We start from the raw sequence: 19,949 nt of genomic DNA, 5'->3' as shown, positions 1-19,949 counted from the left end.
TGCTTCCTTGTTTTGCAGAACCGCAAGTCGACTGTGAATACTTTCTTCCCGAATATTCTTAACAACTTCTGGTTTTGAGACTTCCACGAGTCTGCTCATTGAGCACCTGGTCTCTGCCAGCAGATAGAGATTCTTCCCCCCTCCCCCTGATATAACGGAGCCCCCCCACCTTGCTAAGGAAACCTCCCCAGGATTAAGCTCTCTGCTCTACAGATACAGGGAGGAGGTTCCGGGAAGGCTTGGCAATTTGTCCGGGTCCGAGATCAGCTTCACCCAGCCCTCAGCCAGTTTTTTTCAGTGTCTGTGAGCTAGGAAGGGCTTGTATAACTTTAAGGAGTTGTGGAAACAAAATAAGACACACACAAAAAGCAAAAACAAAAGGATGTACAACAGAGACTCATGTGGCCCTCAGAGCCTGAAATATTTATTATCTGGTTCTTCTGGGAGAAAGGTTGCTGATCCTTTTTCTTAGGGCAGGGGCTGGGGAGTTTCTGGAAAGTTCCACTCTACATTGCCATTAGAGCAAAGGGCTTCCAGCTCCAAGTTGTGCTTATTCAACACAGGGCTTGCTTTCTTCACCTCTGCTCCACGTGCCTAGCATGATGCCTGTCACTTTTAGACACTGTCAGAAAACAATCAGAGGGGGACAGCAGTCCAAGTGTAAGAAGACATTGTACTCCGGACAATTTCAGTAGGGGGAAAATGGCCTCAATTCTAAACACAATTTGGATGAGTGGGAATTTACAGCCCAGGGCAGGTGGGGGTCGTGGATGCAAAGTTACTAACTGGAAACATCTGGAGAGGGGGGTTCTGGCGAAAGTCACCCCACAGGATTCTTGCTGAAGGCAGGCTGGGGCACTGGACATCACCTGGGGGATGAGGACCTGACCAGATACGGAGGGGGGCGGTTCTCACTAAACCGAAGTCACAGGTCCTCGCTAAGACTGGACAACGCAGGCATGGACAGCAAAGCCCAAAAGTTGAGGCCTAGTTGCAAAAGAACCCACAAGAGCCTGGATAGAATTTGGTTGAGGATGCAGAGCTTTTGTCAACACACAGGAAACATGAATGAGGGAGGATGGAAGAATGAATGTAAAAAAAAAAAAAAAACCCCAAAACACAAAAACAGCATTCGAGAAACTCAATTGACATCTTCAGCCCTGATTTACTATCATCAACATGCACACACTTTCCAAAGCTCTTTATTAAAACCATAGACTTGAGAAAGGCAAACCCCACTCATTCATTTATAATAAATGTCAAATCTTCTGAGACTAATGACACCTTGCTTCGAACTAAGAAGCGTTTGCTCCTGAGTTTATCAAATAGTAATTCTACCTGAAAACGCACCATGGTTGTTTGTAATGATGCGATACAATGTCTATGGCTTTGGGGATGAAAGAAACACTCAAACTATATATTTAAACTTTTATTTTCATGGGGACTTTTTGAGCCATGATTCGTGACGAGCATTGAGCAAATGGGCCCCTGCAGCTGTTGAATTCACAAAACATCCACAGTGAACAGAGATGATTCGCGGAGTTCCCATGGGGAGGATGGGCTTGAGAACTCAACAAAATTAAAACAAAGGGCAGAAGACCCCAGAGTTAAAGGTTTGTGTATCAAACCAGCAACCACTTGGTCCCTGTGCAGAGTGCCTCCCAGGAGGGGTCTAAAGAAAAGGGGAAATAAGTACTTGTCAAGAATGCAAACACAGCAGCAAAAATTTTTTTTAATTAAATTTAATTTAATTTAAATTCAATTAATTAACATATAGAGTGTTATTGGTTTCAGAGGTAGAGGTCAGTGACTCATCAGTTGCATGTAACACCCAGCGCTCATCCCCTCATGTGCCCTCCTTCATGCCCATCCCCCAGTCACCCCCTCCCCCCACCCCCTCCCCTCCTGCCACCCTCAGTTTGCTCCCTAGAGTTAAGAGTCTCTTAAGCTTTGTCTCCCTCTCTGATTTTTTATTTTATTTGAAAGCAATCCCGTAAGGCCTGGCATGACCTTGTTTGGGGTGTGGGGAGCAGGGAGGAGGTGGCTGTGGCCTAGGAAGCATGAACCCCAAAACGCTTGCAAGGACTACGGCTGGATGCTAAAGGTGCCCCTTGGGGCTTTGCTCTTGCCCCCTTCCCTCCCCCTCCCTCTCTTCGTTCTCACCCCCCTCTCCCTGTCTCCCTTCTTCCCTTTCATAGGAGACTCACCAGGCAGACTCCAGCAAAGCAGCACAGAGGAGTCAGAGAGCCTGAGTCACTTGGGATTTAATAAGAATAGCATTTTATGGGCAGAGCATCTTATCAGGGCCGCGGGGTCGCGGGTTTCAGGGCCGTTCCCTCCAGCTCTATTTTTCTCCTCGATGGTATCTCAGTGCTAGCGCGTCATCCTGTTCCAAATGGGCTCATGCGTTTGGAAGGCACATTAAGAGCTCTGCGTGGATGGAAGGCTGTGACGGTGTTTTCTGAGGACAGGCCCATAATTTCAGAGCTGCGCAGACTGGTACTTTGAGGGAAAATATGCAGGCGAGGCTATAAAACCCGGTTCTTGCTCTTGAATTATTTTCCAGCCCCCAAATAAAACAAAACATAAAATGTCAGCTGGGCTATTTTAAAAAACAGCACAGACGTGGCTCTGACCCCCGCTGCAAGGGAGGGCGGTGAGGACACCTCTGTGTGCGTCCTTTGGTAGGCATCCTCCATCGGCAGCTGTGCGCAGCAATAAAGACAAAAACTGGAGAAGAGCCACTTTTGTGGAATGAAAGCTGTGGGTATTTTACCACCGGAGGGAGAAACACGCGGTTGGCATGCACAGAGGCAGCAGGCGGAGGTGGGAAAAGCCGCATCCTGAGCCCGTCTCTGGCTGGCCCCAGGGCCCTGGCTCGCCACCCAGTGGGGTTCTGGTTCCTCACTCCTCATTGGAGGATGTGCACTGCACAAAGTTAGAGCGAGGATTGGTTGGCATCAGTCATGTTTATTCTGCACGTTGTTAAAGCACCTCGTGTACATCCTGTTTCAGGAACTCACCTTTATTGTGTTTTTATTGTATTTTGTTTAGAGCAAGAAAGAGAGCAAGAGAGAGAGAACATGAGTGGGGGGAGGGGCAGAGGGAGAGGGAGAAGCAGGCTCCCTGCTCAGCTTGGAGCCGGACGCAGGACTCGATCCCAGGACCCTGAGATCATGACCCGAGTGGAAGGCAGATGCTTAGCTGACTGAGTCACCCAGGCACTCTAGTGTGTTTTAATACACAAATTCAATGAGCCAGTCGTCTGATCCAGAAACTTCGGTGGCTCCCCACTGTTCACCAAGGAATGGCCCGGAGAGCATCAGCGCAGCTCTGGGCAGAGGGAAAACAGGCTTGCCGGGGTGGTCGGCAGAGGCTGTGGTCAGAGATGTGTTTGTGGAGGTGGGTTGAGGCCACTTGTGAAGGGCATTATTTGATGGAAAAGCCAACTTGAGGTGGTTAGACCTCAGGGGAGATTCTTGGGTTTCCTTCGGTCTGGCTGAACACCAGTGACCCCGCTTGATTTCGGTGAGGATTTAGGGGAGCAACCAGCACAGGGCCAGGTGCATGGGAGCCGTGCTCATTGCTAACAGAGGGAGATGCAGACACATCAGTGTGAGGCTGGGCTAACGCGATGGTCCCTGAGGGAGGGTGTAGAGGCATTTGTGGGGCTCTGCGGGGATTGGTAGGAAGTCACCTAGGCTGCTGACCTCCGTCTTAGCCAGCTTGAGCGGGGCCTTGCACCCATCTACCAGCAAGCTGACGTGGGACAGGAAGCTATTGGCCATGGTTCTCCTATTTTGGATTTCACCATACCGGCATGGACTGTTCTAGAAACTGGGAAACAACGTTGAAAATGTACATCGTTGCTACTCAAATCTTACTTCTTTCTCTCCCCTCTCTCCTGCTTCCTGCTGAAGGTGGGGACCATGGACAAACCCCAGCCCCCAACACGACTCACTAATGTTAACAGCAGTACCGGTCATATTAACAGATAACCTGTACTGAGCGCTCATCGTGAGCCAGGGGCAACTTCTCGCACACTACATGGATTTAACACGGACGGTGGCTGCCATCAGGTACAAACACAGCACTTCCTACGTCACTTCACTTAGTTCTGACACTGCTCCCATCCTACCGATGAACAAAGAACAATTACAGGGGGTCAGAGCTCACGTCTTGGCAGACAAGACCCAATTCTCGTGGGGCCCTGTCTCTAGATCAATGTTCTCTGCCTGGGAGAAAAAAAAAAAAAATCTCAAGGGAAAAATGCGTGAGTTCCCGGAATCTAAAGTAGGCAGTCATAGCTGGAGGAGCATGCACCTAATAAGTATCCGATTTGATAAATACGATTACATTATCCGTATTTCAGGATATGTTTCTTTATTACAACACCCACACACAAGGTCGTATTTCTTTTTTAATATGACCCAAATGGCTTTGCAAAGCATGAATCTGACTGTCCCTTCTCACATAAATCCCCTTAATGGCCCTCTGCTACCCACAGTGCCTCTGGCCGGCTCTACCACAATCTCAAAAATAAAAAGTGAACACTGAGATGTGGTTGTCAACTTGTAAACCCATCAGCTGGGGGCATCAAACAGCCAAGGACCCCCTGGTACTCAGCACGGGAAGAGGAGACATTCTCCCCCTAGAAAAGTCCTAAGGACGCAATGCAGAGCGGGGCACGGCGCTCACAGGCCCATGACCATTTGTGGATGCGTGTTTAGAAAGCCCAGCAGAGCAGGCCGCCCCGGGGCCTTCCCCCCACCTCGGCTCTCAGTGGCGTGCCCTCCCCACTACCACCTGCCCCCGAAGCTGCAGGTTTTAGGACAGGTTCAACTGTAACCTCCTCCTGGAGTAGTAGCGGCTCAAATAGTGTCCCCCAAATTCGTGTCTACCCAGCACCCGTGAACGGATGTCATTTGGAAATAGTGTCTCTGCAAAGGTAATTAAGATGAAGTTGTACTGGTTTACCAGGTGAGCCCTAAACCCAACAACTGGTGCTCTTATAAGGAGAGGAAAAGACACAGAGGCAAACAGAGAAGGCCATGTGAAGACAGAGGTGAAGCCCGGGGTGGGGCTGCCACAAGCCAAGGTCACGCGGGAGCCAGGTGCATGGGAGCTTCATTTATCCTCATAAACCTGCATTCGCTTCCTGGGGCTGCTCTAACAAGTTACCGCAAACCTAGTGACCTAAAACAAAATAGATTTTTTTCTCGTACAGTTCTGGAGGTCAGAAGTCCAAAATGAGTCTTCGGAGGCTAAAATCAGGTGTCAATAAGGTGTGTTCCTTCTGGAAGCTCCAGGGGGGAATCTGTTTCTCCGCCTTTCGGCTTCTGGAGGCACCCACGTTTCTCGACTGGTGGCCCTGTCTTGCCTCCCAACCTCTTGGTTCTGTCCTCACATTTCCTACTCCTGACTCCGACCCTCCTGCCTCCTTATAAGGACAACTGTGGTGTCATCTTGGACCCGCCTAGATGATCCGGGATTATTTTCCCATTTCATGATCCTTAACTTAATCACGCATGCAAGTTCCTTTTGCTGTATAAAAGCATCACATTCACAAGGTTTGGGGGATTAGGATGTGGCATTGTTGGGGGTCCATGGTCCAGTCTGCATCGTGTTCCCCTGCAAATTCATGCATTGGAGTCCTAACCCGGGACCTCAGAATGTGACTATATTTGGAGACGGGGTCTGTAAAGAAGTACAAGGTAAAACCAGGTCATTAGGGTGGGCCCTCAACCAATTTAACTGGAGTCTTCATAAGAAGAAGAGATTAGGCTACAGACAGGCACAGAGGAATGACCCTATGAGGACATGGGGAGAAGACGAACACCTACACGCCACAGAGAGAGGCCTCAGGGGAACCAACCCTGCTGACACCTTGGTCTCAGATTTCCAGCCTCCAGGACTGTGAGGAAGTAAATTTATCTTTTTTAAGCCACCCAGTCTGTGGTATTTTGCAATGGCAGTCCCCCAAAACTCATATAGGTGGGCAGTATTATTATCCCCGTTACTGGTCAGTAAAACTGAGGCTGAGGGCAGTGAGGTCACAGAGTCAATCCATGGTAGAGCCAGGACATACCAGTTAGAGACCCACATCTTGGTTTAAGGGCATGAAAGCATTCTGCAAATGTACGCACAGCCTAAGAAGGTAGTTCTGCCTTGCATCTAGCTAAGACCCCATCCTGTGCCTCCAGGCATGTTCCTCCTATTATCTGGAAGAGAACGAGCATCCAGTCAAGCCACGCTCGGGGATTGTTCGTTTTCCTTTAATCCTGCAAAGAACAAACATCAGCATGGTTGACATTGATTAATCCAGTTGAAGAGCTGTGCTTCTCCACGGGGCCAGGGTGTAAACTTGGTTACTAAGGTAATTGCATTCAGTTAATTATCCCCAAGTATGTCTCATGGAGATTTTGAAGCTTTCAGGATTCACAAACATCTTCAAGGATGCACTGGGTTCAATTAATTCATTTGCGGACAGGTGAGCCTGACGACATACCCAACGTGCTATCTGAGATGCAGTGGGGGGGTCACCTTCCCAGTCAGGTCAGGAAGGGTCCGTGAAGCCCTCGGAGACCCACCCAACTCGAGGTTATCACTTCTAGTTGCTCCTAGAAACCTGAATTGCTGTGGTGTGTCCGTGAGTCAGCCTTCTCCGCCAGAGCCAGAGAGCAAACTCAAGGCAAGAGCCGTTGCATGGCATATGGAGATCAAGAAAAGTGTGTAGAAGAACAGGATGCTTGCCCAGACATCCTGTGATGCTGGAGAAAACTTTGAATCCTTCACCCATGGCCAGTGGTTTAAATCCCTACTCTATGACTGCTTGGGTCTCAGTTTTCCCTATCTGTAAAACGGGGATAAAATGAAATCATGTATGTAGAGAACCTGGCTCAGTTCCTAGCACACAGGAGGTGCTCAATAAATGGTGATTATTTTTCCCGGCCCGACCCATTCCTACTTTGCACGGAGTTTAGAGGAAACAGGATGTGGTAGACAGGAAGACAGAAGAGCTGACCAACACAATTAGGACCACCTCTCACGTGTGTGCAGTTTTACAGTTCATGAAACCCCTTCCCACCTGCAATTCATTTAATCCTCCCGACAGCACCGAGAACTGGCCTCATCTTCCTTTCACGAGCAAAGGAACGGAAGCAAAGCGACTCCTGCATAGTTACAGTTAAAAGTAGCAGGGGGATTTGAACCCAGCTCCGCTGACACCCATCTTGGGCTCTTTCTCTTCCGTGTTCTGGGTGGGGTAGAGAGGCTGGGGCAGAGCCACTTGGCCTACCTGCACGGGCCTCCCCTCCATCACAGTCCTTGTGTCTGTGCAGCCTCCCGTGCCTGGAGCGCTCCCCAGCCTCCGTGAGTTCTTGCTCGCCATCACTCCCACCAAGAAGCCCTCCGTGGACCAGGTCACAGTCCAGCATCATCCTGGTCCTGCACGTCACCGTCACAGCAGTGACCACAGTCAGCATCCACGTGTGTGATGATCTGATTGAGGCTTTTCTCTCCCAGTGGGCTCTGAATCATGGACCCACAGCTAGACTCGCAGCCCTGGCACCACCGTTGATTAAGTTACTAAATCTATAAGCTCATCAGGAGGCACTGGGCGAACACTGGTCAGAACTCTAATATTCGAGTGCAGGGGTGTCTAGGGGCCCGGGTGCACAGGCCCAGTTAGGGTCAGGTCCCGGCTTGGCACTTAGGGTCCTGGTCTAGGCGGGGATCCTCCAGGACTCAGCTTCCCCAGAGACCATGGCCTTGCTCTCATTTTATTTCACTCACTTCTGGCAGCTTGTAAATTGTCACGATGATTTAGTTTTGTATTCTCCCGGATTCAGTAATCCTACTGGGTCCTGAGTGGCTGGGTGTGAGCAGCGCTGTGAATCTTCAGGAGCCCCTTGGTCCCCCCGTGGCACCCGATTCTTTCCTCTTCTGGTAAGATGTTCAGACGATGGGCCCTACGTTCGTAATCCCAGAATTCCTTTCTGATGCAAATGCTGGAGAGAGTTCATGTCCGTATGAGGACCTAGTCGTACATCCGCTGAACGCAGCAGCGCGGGGACAAGGCGAGGCTGGGCCACCGTCAGGAATGACCCTGTTGCCTTCCAGACAAAAACACTAACATTCAGAAGAGAAGGTAACTTCCTTGGGTGCCCCCGTAAAGGGGCACCAGGACTGGGATTTGAACTTTGTTTCCCCAACTGTCATAAACTTAATAGCGTGGATTTTATCTGAGTCACTGACAAAGACAAAGGTATTTTAGAGCTAAAACAGACCTAAGAAATAATTGGGTTTATTATGAATAACTGAGAAGTTCAGCTACTTGCTCTAAATCACAAATATGTGCCTTTCGATGGGCTCAGGTCAGGGTTGATCTATCTCCATGCTCTCTGTGCCGCCAAGAACCTGTTTTTCCTGCATCCACTGCTCTTCCTATGAACTCGTCCCTCCAGACCAGTTTACCGCCACATAGTGGGCAGGGCTCGGGGCTCACACCTGATGTGAGATCTTTTGGGTATTCAGGGCACATTTATTGACACCTCCCTCTGCCGGCAGTGGTCCTGGTGCTGTGGGTACGGCAGCAAACAAAACAGGGTATCTGGAGTCGATAAAACAACGCTTACATTCTAGCGGGAAGGAGGTACACAGGCAGAGACAGAGATGCACACCATGCACTGGGGGACAATCACGGGAGAGCGGCGGAGGGTACTGTTTTGAGAGGGATGGTTGGGAGCAGGTCCCTTGAGAAGGCAGACAACAGAGCATCATCCCGGTCCTGCACATCCCTGTCACGGCAGTGACCACAATCAGCATCCACGTGTGTGATGATCTGATTGAGGCTTCGGGGGCCGGGGACTGGGGACCAGAAGCTTCTTTCTTTACTTTGAGTGTGACAAAAAGGCCTGGGGATCCTCGAGGACAAGTGCACCTCCCCACTTGTCTTCACAACAGCCCTGGGATCAGGGTCATTATCTCCACGTTCCAGTTGAAGAATCTTGAACCTAATAACATTTGGTAACTTTCCCAGAATATGGCCAGCCTCTGGGAAAGTCCCCCTCCCCTGATGGAATGAGCCCCTCTGTAGGAGTAGAGAGGGAGCCCCAGAACCCCTGGAAAAAACGCCGTCCTTGCACTCTCCACGCTCTCCTCACGGCGTCCTGCCTTGGGACGGCAGGGACGGATCTACCAGCCCGCTCTTCCTTGGATGCTGGGCACGGGATCCCAGCCATGCCTCATCCTCTGGAGTGCAAGCCCCGCTGGAAACACATCCTCAGTCCCCACTTCTTCCCTCACCTGCCCTGCTCCCAGCACCCTCCACTATCCTTCCTGGAACTCACAGCTCAGCTCCTCCTTTGAGCTTGCTGTAACCCCATGGGCTATCCGTGGAGGACACTGCCCCCACCCCAATCCTCTCTAGCGGGCGCCTTCCCATCACCCCTCAGAGCTCTAGGCCAGAGGAGGGCAGGTGTCCCCTTGCTCCAGATTGCCCCTGTTCCCACCTTCCACCTCAACTCCGCCACCTTTGAAGATGGGGCCATCGGACTACACTGTCTCCTCCCTTCCCTGCTCTAGGACCCTACAGAGACACCTGGGAAGGTCTCACCAAGCCAACAGCACTCAGTCCCTGGTTCTCTGCCTCCCTGCAGTGCACCCCAGATGTGAGTCCTGGTGATGCAACAGCCACGTGCCTGGGCACCCAGCCTCTTCAGTCCCTGACCTTCTCTTTCGCAAAGATCTCGGTATTCACTCTGCCTCCACCCCTCACCCCGCAGTCCCTCCCCAGGACTTATTGTCCCCTGACCTCTCAGGCACTGCACTCTCAAGCCCCCCATGGCCACCTTCTAGTAGCACACCCCTGTCCCCTGTTCCTGCCTCCTACAGCTCTTCCACCCACCACATCCACAACCCAATGGTCTCACTGCCTCCTCGCTGTTTGCCTGCCAGGCTCGGTGTTAGCAGCTCTCACAGCCCAAAGTCCACTGTCCTCATCTACAGCATCGCCCTCCTGCCCGCTGCCGCCAACCTTCAGCTCCTGACCCTGATGCATCAGGCCAAACCCAGACTCTGGTTACATTCTGCTCTCTGATGGCGCACTCCTGCACCACCTAGCTGAACGCGGCTCCAGAAACGTGCAACCAGAAGCTGAGTTCGGCTTTGAATCACCTTCATGTGGACCCCTGTCCCCTGACGACATCCCCCCCGTTTTGTCCCTCTTGCTCTTCAGGGATCATGTTATATGGTTTCTCTTTAAACCCCTAACACTTCCTGCCCTGAAGCCACCACTGACTCCACTGTTTCTCACACCCACCACCAACACGAGCGCATCTGCAACCTAGGTGCCCCCGGCTCTCTTCGTGCTTCCCATCACGGAAGCTGGAGGGGACACTCTCAGCTCACAGGCCCTCTCCAGAGTCCCCTGCAGCAAGGCCACTTAGGAGCCCCTCCCTTTGCTCCCTGTGTGTGGCCAGGAGAGCTGCCTGCCCAGCAAGGTCCCAGTGGACCATGGCCTTGCTGTCCCCCATAGCCTGTGACCTCCCTGCTCCTCCATGGACCACCCCCCAGCTCCCCCTACTGCTCACCCTCCTTTATTCTTCTCCATCTAGCCACCACTCAACATTTTTCTTACCATGTTGCTCTTGGTTTGCCTTTCCTGGTTCGGGTGTAAACCCCAGGACAGCAGGGATGTTTTCCCTCATGCTGAAGTGTTACCAGCACCTAGAACAGTGTCTACCACAAGAAACCCGCTCGGTACATAGCTGTTTGGGTAGTTGAGTGGATGAAAGGCCTACCACTCCAGACTGCCCGTCTCTGCAGATGCCTCTTCATTGTTTCTCAGGGTCGGTCCTTAGTCTTACAACTTTGGGAACCAGGGTCCTTAGTATGCAGCAACCCATCCCCACCCCAGACCAGTCACAGCCTCAGCTTCTGTGGGGGAGGCCTGGGAACCTGCATTTTGGGGACAGGCCCCAGTGGGATTCTGATGCCTCCTAGGGTTTGAAAGCCCTGCTCTGCTGAAGGAGCAGCCCAGATATCTGAGTTGGCTCACAAGGGGAGTATGTGTTCAGGGGAGGATTTTTTGGGAACTCTCAGTCTTAAACCCCTGGTGTGTAGGGGTAGCTTCACAAAATACAGGCCCCAGTGGTGGGCTCTGATTCCTTTGGGGACCAGTTAGGATGCTGGTGTTACAGCTGCTGAGCCCTGTGGGCTCCCTCGGAGCAGGCATGTTCAGTTTGATTGATGAGGTGGGGGCTGGGGAGGACTGCCTGGGCTCAAGGCAGGGATGCAGGAGTGACAGTGGGCTGATTTCCAGGGGCTCCAAAGCAACCCACCAGGCAGGTGCTGATCCACTGGCAAAGGAAACAATCAAACACCACTGATACCCAACCACCCACCCACTCATCTGCAGGGGAGGGCAGGGCCCAGGGTCGAAACAAAGAAGGAGGGATTTCCTTTCCCTGATTCTACTAGGACTGTGGGAGACTTGGTTAGAAAGTAGCATATACATGGAGCATTACAGGGAATTAATATTTCAAGAGTTGTTATTTTTAGGGCCCAGTCTCTCTGTGAGTATTTTGCCCAACGGGGCATGCTGCCAAAATGTGTAAGAGTCACAGAGTCCTAGTCTGCCACCACTGGAAGGCACCTTACATCGACCTGAAACAAACTGGCTCCGGGGCTCTTAACTCTCTGAGCCTCAGTGTTCTCTTCTGCAGAGTGCGACAATCATCATGTCCCTCTTGGGATTGTTGTGAGGATTAAAAACACCACAATATATACAAAAGAATTAGCCCAAGCTGGGCACCAATATCATCATCGTCACCATCATCATCATCACCATCATCACCATCACCATCACCACCGTCAGCATCACCACCATCATCACCATCACCATCACCACCATCACCATCACCACCGTCAGCATCACCACCATCATCACCATCACCATCACCACCATCACCATCACCACCGTCAGCATCACCACCATCATCACCATCACCACCATCATCACCATCACCATCACCACCATCACCACCGTCAGCATCACCATCATCATCACCATCACCATCACCACCATCACCATCACCACCATCACCATCACCACCATCACCATCACCACCATCACCATCACCACCGTCAGCATCACCATCATCACCACCATCACCATCACCACCATCACCATCACCACCATCACCACCATCACCATCACCACCGTCAGCATCACCATCATCACCATCACCACCATCACCATCATCACCATCACCATCACCACCATCACCATCACCACCATCACCATCACCACCATCACCACCGTCAGCATCACCATCATCACCACCATCACCATCACCACCATCACCATCATCACCATCACCATCACCACCATCACCATCATCACCATCACCATCACCACCATCACCATCACCACCATCACCATCATCACCATCACCATCACCACCATCATCATGGTGAGGGCTATCAATATACATTTGATATACTGACATATCAATATATCAAAGATTTTAAATGCTAAATTTAGAAATAAGAAAACCATCCAACCAGTTAAAGGTCCGATTAGAACAAAGTCTGACTTCCCCCAGCAAAAAAAAAAAAAAAAAAAAAAAAAAAATTCATGACAGACAGTTTTCAAATTTGAATTACAACTCTTCATCCTGCTGATTTTGGACTTGTACTTCTACAGTTGTGTGAACCAATTCCTTAAAATACATATATACATATCAATCAATCAATCAATCTATCTATCTATCTGTCTGTCTATCTATCATCTATCTATCATCTATCCATTAGCCCCCTGATTCAAACCTAGGCACCTGTTCCCAGAACCTGTGCCAGTAACCATATTAACAAGGTCCCAAGGACATGCGGGAGGCACAAGGCGGTGGCAGGCAGGGGCAGAGCAATTTTCAGGAAAAAGAATTGTACTACAAATAATCCATGTGCCATTTCCTGAAATCTATACCTCTGGGCAGGGCAGGTAAGAGTCCTGTGTAGGATGGTGGGAAGGGTGCAGGAGTCAAGGGTGGGCAGCATCTAACAGATATTGACCACCTTTTACCTGCTATGCCAAACAAGATGCTGCACACACACTCATCTCATTTAGTCTAAAACCCCATGGGGGTGTGGGGATTGTTATTGAGCTTATGGTACAGGTGACAAGGCTGCTGTTCGCTGTGATCCCATTGGCCCAGGATACCGTGGGCAACTGCTCCCTCCAATAGCATCAGAGAGATACGGGTTCAAAGCCTGGCTCTGCCACTAATGAGCAGTGTCATTTGAGGACTTAAACTCTCTAAGTCTTAGTTTCCTCATCCATCAGATGGGGACATTTGTCCTTCCTTTAGGGATAGGTGTAAAGATTAAGATAAAGGACCTAAAGTGACAGCACAGTTCCTGGTGATGGAGTCTTGAGAAATTACTGATTGCTCGCACTTACTGCACAATGTGTTCAGAGCTGACTGTGTGCCAGGTGCTGTTCTCCGCTTGGACGAAAATGGACAAAACTCAGGTAAGTTTTTACTCTCATGGAAATTACATGCCAGTAGGGATGCTGATGGTGATGGTGATGATGATGATGGTGCTGATGATGCTGATGGTGGTGATGCTGATGGTGATGATTGTTGATGATGGTAATGATGATGATGACGGTGACGATGGTGATGGTGATGGTGATGATGCTGAGCTGTGGACCATGAGCAGGCTACCAGAGATAATGAAGGTTATGGTGATGCTGCCAACATGCTGTTGGGACTATTGAGCAGGTTTCTGAACTTCTCCAAGTCTCAAGTTCTTTACCATGAAGACGCTAAGTTCCACCTTGCAAGATGTTGTAAGGATTACATGATTAGAGGTAAAAGCAGGACTAACTACATAATTGGTGGGGTCCAGTGCAAAATCAACATGTGAGGCCTCTTGTTCAAATCTTAGCAAGAATTTCAAGGTGGCTACAGGAGAGTGTTAAACCAAGCCTAGGCACTACTGAGTGTGGTGCCCTGTGTGGCTCAGCTGTCCCTGGGTAAAGGCACCTGCACGTCATAGGTTCTCAGTCAATGCTGGTCCGACTGTGAGGTAGGAATTGCACTTCCTGCTTCCCAAATGATAATGAGGCTTGGTGAGAAGTTGCTGGCTCAAGGTAGTGAGTGGCTGGGACAGGATTCTTGCCTAAGTTGCCCTCACCTTAGACATGAGGCTTTCTCTACAATATCTGTTCACACAATTAGACAAAGCATCAGTACAACCACCATATGTCTTCAGAGGAACATCCTTAAACTTCATAGTATAATTTCAATGCAGAAGTTTGGCCTTCTGTGTTTTCTTGTGTAGTACTGGAGAGCTTTGGTAAGGGGCCAGGAGGACCTGGATTAGACATATAGGCCGGTGGTGTATGGCCACAGAGTCAGGCTGGCTCAGACGCAGCCCACCCCATTCCATTTTCTGTTTTGTTTGCTGAGGGAAGAGACAATGAAATAGCTCGTGGCCAGCTGGAGGACATGTCTGGTCCAGGGTGGCTTCACCAGAATAATAAACATATCCAAATTGTCCTTAAAGAATGAGAAATGGGCTTAGTAGATGCCCTGGGCCCAGGAATGTGGGCCTCTGACTCAGGCAGCCTCACCGTGAGCATGCAGCTGGGACATGACACGCAGCAGGGATGATGGTGGTTCCAGTTGTATTTCCAGTGGTGCTAAGGCCATCAGCTCCCGGAATGTGCACTGAGTGGCTCCCAGCATTGGACTCATCTCCAAGATGATCAGAAAGTTTCCTCACGTGTCCTGCCTCCTTGGAGGAAATGACCTTGGGCAGCTGGCCTTAGGTGGGGCTGGGATGTAGGGGTTATGCTTGCCTGAGGCCCCAAGGATGCCTCCAAGGGGCCACGGCCTTCTGCCTTGGTCAGCTCGGGCCGCCACAACATACCATCACAGACTGAGGGGCTTAACAACAGAAATTTATGTCCTCATGGTCATGGAGGCTAGAAGTCCAAGATCAAGGTATCGGCAGATTGGTTTCCCTTGAGGCCTCCCTCCTTGGCACGTAAGCGGCCATTTTCTTGCTGTGTCCTCACACAGTCACCCCCCGGTGTATGTCTGTGTTTAAATATCCTGTTCTCATAAGGACACCAGTTAGATTGGATTAAAGCCCAGTCCAAAGATCCCATTTTACCGTAATCAGCTCTGTAAAGGCCTGATCTCCATATATAGTCACATTCCAAGATGTTGGGGTTAGAGCTTCCACATAAGAAGTTTGGAGGGAACAGAACACAATTCAGTCCACAACACCTTCTCATGGGATTATGTGAAGAGGAGAGAGCCCTCTGGAGATTGGGGTACAAAAAGGACGGTATGAGCTGCCTATTCTGGACAGTGAGAAGAATAAGGGTCCAGGAAAAGCCAGGTTCCCCAAAGTTAGGAAGGGAGTGTGTAGTCAGCATAAGGATGAGGATGTCAGAGACAACCGTGCACCGAGGAGTGGAGTTCAAGGGGGCCAGGGTGAAATGTCTGGGAAGATGCGGAACAGAGGGTCGGGGGGGCAGTCAGGGCTAGCAGAGAAGCTAATGCCACAGACTGGTTTGAAACCAGCCCTGCCAAATTATCTCATAAGGAACACCAGAATATCCCAATAACTGGTTGCTCTTAGGCTGATGGTTATCAATGACCAGCAAAACGGGGAGGAGGGAGCTTGTTTCAGGACTAAATCCAGAAGTTTCTTCCTCTTGGTGCTCCCTTCTTACTGACCTTGACATTGACCCCTCAATCTCTTTGAGGTCTATCAGCATAGCCCAGAGCTGCCCAGTGGTTTTACCTGGCTGCACAGAGCATGTCATCTGCCCTCTCCCAGATCTCCCAGCGGTAGGGCAGAACTGTCACACTTTTGCATGCGAAGCTTCTTCCACTTGGGGAAGGGCATGAGGGTGTTGAGGGCCCATGCCAGGGAGGGCCAGAGACAGAAATGAAGCCTGGGGCTTTGGGATGGGGCTCCACAAACACTCCTAGTCACAGCCCCACCTGCTGGACCAGTGTTTCTCAAAGAAGCCTCCACCGACCAGCTGCAGGCATGCTGATTACACATGTACCCTCTGGGGCCCCAACCCAGACACAGGAAATCTGGATCTCTGGGGACCTGGCTAGTGATCTGCTCTGTTGGTGTGGATATGCCCCCTCAAGTTTGAGAACCATCACGATGACCTCTGGTTCTACTTCCCTCCTCACCAATTTCTTCCTTGCTTGTGTTCCATTTCCACTCAGCCAGTGTTTCACAAAGGGTGTGCCACCCCCAGTGGCCACCCTGATTAGTTTGAGAGCTATGTGGACAGGACCCTGACAGACATTTCAGCTCTTTAGATTCTCCTGATCATGTCAAGAAGCAACACTCAACCTGGCACCCCTATGCCTTTAGTATCTCTCTAGCACTTCCTAATACCCCCACCCTTTTAATACAGAGAGAGCAGGACTCAGCTCAGACTCTTGGCGGGCTCCTGATCTAACCTGAATTTTATAATTCTATTTTGTTTTCATTGATTTTTCTTTCCAGTTACCCTTATATTAAAAGCTAGTAATATTGGTTATTTAAAATACTTATATAAAGTCTTTTAAAATATAAATGTATTAAGTGAAAGACAAAGAAATCAACAAAGAAAAATAGCAAGGAGGCATTTGGTCGGCGGTGTGATAGGACACACACTGGAAAGGGGGTTCGTGGATCTGAGGTTGGGAACCAGGTCTCTAATTTATTCTGTCAGCCCAGAATGCAATCTGAGAAGCGAAATCCCATGAAGGTAAGCTCTCAATGTTTTACCCTTTTGGATGCTATTTTAAATTTGAGAACTGTTTGCTTCAATAAAAAAATATGAATTTTAATGGTGAAACTTTAGGCATTAGCATCAGATGTTTTTAAATTTGAAAGTACTTCTGGACACATCACACCATACAGAAGTCCAGCAACCCTGCAACCCCCTAGAATCAAGCCTGGCTGGGCAGGCAGGGCAGCCCAATCAGTACCATCAACATGAAGGTGCAGACAGCCAGTGGGGGGCCAAGGGGCTATGAGTGTGCGTGGGGGGCTCACAACCCCTTAGGAGGGGGGACAACTCAGAGGCCTTGCCCACCTCTGCCATCATGTGAGCCAGTTACATGTATACATTGGCTCTGTTTCTCTGGGAGCCCTGCCTGAGACAGATGGGCAAGCTGTACTCAGAGACTTCCTGCAGCTGAGAGCAAACGGGAAGCAGAAGGGGCAGGGGGCTCTGGGCAGGCTGGAAGATGCCTGGAGCCCCATGAGCAGTAGGCGTGGTGGAGGATGGAGAGATTTACTCCTTTCTCCCCCCTAAGGACACACAGATCCCTGGGAACCAGTGTGGCCACTCGTCAGCCTCAGGTTGATGAAATGAGGCTGCGGGAAGCAGAGACCACATAGGATATGAATCCCCTTCTCAAGTTGTCGGTGGTGGGGGGTGATGAGGGACGCGCTGCTGGGGGTGGGGACACCAGGCTAAATCAGGAGGCAGAAGCAGCAGGTTATGAGGTACAGGGCCACTGGAGCTTGGGCTCTTTGTTTGGACCCCAGGAGAAGGCACTGGAGAATTTCTAACACAGTCCGGACTGGTCTGCTTAGCATTTGAAAAAGGACCCTGCTGGGTAGTGTGTAGAGCAGAAAGGGGAAAGGAAGAAGGCAGGGAGGGTACTAGGAGGGGTTTCAGTGAGCCAAGAGGAGTGAGTGAGCATGGAGAGAAGAGAAGGACACTGAGGGGGGGGATAGAGGGTGCAGGGTGGAGGGTACAGTGGGAGGTGGAGGTGGAGGGGTGGGAGGTAGAGGGCAGAGGGGAGGGAAGTAGAGGTGGAGGGTGGGAGGTGGGTGGAGGGTGAAGTGGGAGGTAGAGGTGCAGGGTGGGAGGTGACGGTGGTGGGTGGAGGGGTGGCTGCAAACTCTGACCAACAACTTGAGAAGGGGATTCATATCCTATGTGGTCTCTGCTTCCCGCAGCCTCATTTCATCAACCTGAGGCTGACGAGTGGCCACACTGGTTCCCAGGGATCTGTGTCCTTAAGCGGGGAGAAAGGAGTAAATCTCTCTAAGTGTCGGCCTTCCTAAGGCAAACAGGGTCCCTGGCTCCTGGGTCCTGCCAGAACTGGGCACGGATTGCTCTGTTGTCAGGTGGCAGACAGGAGTCTCTCTAACACTGGACACCTGCAAACCATCCTTTAACAAAGAAAAAGCCAAGAGCAGGACCTCCAGCGGTGGCAATGGGTTATCAGCAGGACCAGGCTGAGGGAGACAAGGAACCCTCCTTCCTTGTCTCTTCCAGCTTCCGGTGGCTCCAGTGATGGCTGGTTTGTGGGCTGCATCACTGCACTCCCTGCCTCTCTCTTCGCGGCCTTCTCTCCCCTGTGTCTCTGTGTGTCCTGTTCTGTCTCTTATAAGGACACTATTCATTGGGTTTAGGGCCTGAAATGGTTACTTTTATGGGTCAACTTGACTGGGCCACAGAATGCCCAAATATTTGGTAAAATATTCTGAGTGTGCACATGAAGATGTTTTTGGATGACAGTAACATTTGAATCGGTGGACTGAGCAAATCAGATTGCCCTCCCCAGTGTGGGTGAGCCTCTTCCAATCAGTTGGAGGCCCGAATACAGAAAGAAGGCTGCTCCCTTTTTAAGAGAGAACTGTTTCCGGCTTGACTGCCTTCGAACTTGAACTGAAATATCACCTTTTCCTGGGTCTTGAGCCTGCTGACTTCTGGATGGTAACTATACCACTGGCTCTCCTGGCTGTCCAGCTTGAGGACTAACCCTGCAGATGGGAGGCCTTGCCCACCTCTGCAATCATGTGAGCCAGTTACATATATATATATTGGCTCTGTTTCTCTGGGAGCTCTGCCTGAGACAGATGGGCAAGCTGTACTCAGGAGTACTCATAGATGGAGACCTCATCTTCCTTCTCTCTCTTCTGGGTGACTCCCTCTGATGCCACCAGTCAGAGCTCCAAAGCTTCCCCACCTAGAAAGTCCTGGCCCCACAGGCTGACCCCTATTCTAATCGCATCTCCCAGTTGGCATGAACAAAATGCTGGTCTCCTAGTCAGCATTCAGTTCATCTTTGTTGACCTCAGGTGAGCGAAACGAGGACTCAACCACGTGCACTGTGGGTCTTATATCTTGAGGAGCTCAACTGTGTTGAACCCAATCTTAAACTTTATTGGGCTCATGGCAGAAAACTCAGCTTTAATGCTCTGGAGCATGAAGTGCCCTGCAAAAATCAATCTGAATTCAGGAAAGAAATACAGATGTGTGGCAGAGGAAGAGCTGTAATAGTCTGATAGAATCTCCTTTCTCCTGCTGGAGCCTTGAGCTCAAAGTGTGTAGACGCAGTTATTATTGCAATGATAGGGATGAAGCTGAAACCTTATTAAATAGTCCACTGACCCAGAAAAGATGAGAGCAGAGCTGTCATCCTCTCCCATTTAAACATTCTGAATTCTTTGGTCTAGCATAGGATGAAACATCAGATTAATGACAATTCCCTCGGTAGGGTGCCAATATAGAATAGCAATGACAATGTCTCAAATGTGAATGAGAGCTCAGGGGAGTGAGATGCCTTGAGTCTTCACCTGCCTAAAGCTTCAGGGCTCCTGCAAAAAGAATGAATGGCACCATCGTGTTTTCAGGAAATTAACCAAGTCCACGCACAACCTGGCTGAAGGCAGGTGGCACGAACCTGGGGGTGGGGTTGGGGGGGGACCAGGCCTGTGGCAGTTTCAAAAAGCTACTGCTCCTGCCTTGCTTATTGGCCAGAAATGCACCAGGATTGGCACCCCCACCCTTTGCTTCCACATTTCCCATTTCATGCTGGCTACGCTGGTCCCCAGTCCTTTGTCTTCCATCCTCAAATATAAGCCCTTCTGACCACTAGTGCTCACCTCTCTTCAGT

At 50.4% G+C, this 19,949-nt stretch overlaps 1 protein-coding gene across 2 annotated transcripts in view; it reads right to left on the bottom strand.

The window, feature by feature from the left end:
- STK32B (serine/threonine kinase 32B) overlaps positions 1-19,949 on the bottom strand; it is a 415,059-nt gene that overhangs the window by 79,224 nt on the left and 315,886 nt on the right. The window lies entirely within an intron of this gene.

This window comes from Eumetopias jubatus, unplaced genomic scaffold (assembly GCF_037043125.1).
Source record: "Eumetopias jubatus isolate StellerSeaLion01/CBP00866 unplaced genomic scaffold, mEumJub1_p1.0 scaffold_2, whole genome shotgun sequence".
Taxonomy (NCBI): Eukaryota; Metazoa; Chordata; class Mammalia; order Carnivora; family Otariidae; genus Eumetopias; species Eumetopias jubatus.
This window is presented reverse-complemented; position numbering and strand designations above follow the sequence as displayed.